Source organism: Protobothrops mucrosquamatus, unplaced genomic scaffold (assembly GCF_001527695.2).
Source record: "Protobothrops mucrosquamatus isolate PMUCROS unplaced genomic scaffold, P.Mucros_1.0 scaffold1044, whole genome shotgun sequence".
NCBI classification, from domain to species: Eukaryota; Metazoa; Chordata; class Lepidosauria; order Squamata; family Viperidae; genus Protobothrops; species Protobothrops mucrosquamatus.
In genome coordinates this window covers 471,935-473,548 of record NW_015387276.1, presented here as the reverse complement: position 1 = coordinate 473,548, position 1,614 = coordinate 471,935, and positions in this window count along the sequence as shown.

Below are 1,614 nucleotides of genomic sequence, written 5' to 3'. Positions count from 1 at the left end.
TGGGGAATTCTGGGAGTTGAAGTCCACAAGTCTTAAAGTTGCCACAGCTTTCAGGAGACAAACATAGCCTTCCTTTTCTCTCCGTCTTTCAGAGCATCTAATTTGCAAAGCCAAGTTGTCTTTTAAAAGACTACCACTTATCCTCAAGCAAGACATATCTTGCTTACTGGCATAAATTGCAAGGTCATTCCTTGCCTATTGTATTTTATATCCTCTCTAGAAAAATGACAGACTGGCAAGCATCTGCAATCTATTTCCCTTTGCCAAAATGTGACAGGAAAGGTCCAACGCAAGGATTGATGGCAAAGAGCTAGCTTGAATTATAGCTTGTTGCACATGGAAAGTGGTGCTGGGTCCTCGTAAACCATCCCTCCCTATTGCCCACACAAAAGGCAAATAGAAGAAAAGAAAAGAAGAGAATAATCCATTTGTTTAAGAGCTTTTGCTGAAACAAAACATTGTGCATCAATGAAACACTCAAAGACATCTTATTTGAATCTGAGAAATTATTGTCAAGCAAGGATACTTTAAACAAAGGAAAGAGGCAGAACAAGATTTCAGCAAACTTCCCATTTTGTTCATGGGAAAAGGGGGTTGTCTAAAACTTTAGGTTTTCTTTCAAATCAAGGGGGGGGGAATCACCCAATATATGTTAACAATACTATCTTTAAAATTAAGAACAGTACCAAGCACATATATACAAAACCAAATCCAGAACAAAAACAACACAGCAATACACAGTAGTCATCTAAAAAGAAACAGTAACAAGTATCCAAAACTCTATCAAGACCAGGGCTTAATGTAATTGAACTCCCCATGTCTCAGAAGACACACACACGCACGCACGCACACACACACACACACACACACTTTATCTAAGACTCTCGGCTTATATTCCTCTTATTCTTCACTGATGCTTTTTGTTCATTGGACGTCTCCAAATGCATTATTAATGGCAAAGTCAAGAAGTTTGAGAGTCTTACCTTTTTCTAAATCTAAAAGGTTGACCCTCCCTTCTCTTGCCCTTGTTTTCCATTATAGTATAGACTGGCATAAATAAAGAACAAGCAAATTGAGAATAAGAGAAGATTGGAGCAAGGATCAATTCAAGGAAGAGGATTCCCTGAAATCTGGAATCCTTATTGTCAGTTGCTTTCCTTTCATTCTGACTCAGGTAAATTCCAGATATCAGATTACAAAGGCAGGATTATCCCTCATCCTCCACTTTCAGCCGGATATCTCTTCTCATCAACAGCTCAGCGTTTATCAAAGGCCAATGAGTATTATGAGCAAACCAGCCATGGCATTTTGCCTAGAAAGGATGATGTGAACAAGGAGCTAACTCCAGTATCCTATTTTATTATTTATTATTTTATTATTTATTGTATTTTTACCCCGCCCTTCTCCTTGCGGACTCAGGGTGGCTAACAGCCTAATAAAAACAAATACAAAAATACAAAAATACTATCATTAAAAACATAATTAAAAGGAAATATTAATTTGGCCTTTGATTTTAAAAATCATTTTAAAACCCAGCTAAAAATTACCCCTTAGGCCAGTCCTGCTAGCTAAAATAGCCATGTCTTAAGGGCGCGGCGGAAGGAAGGGAGATCC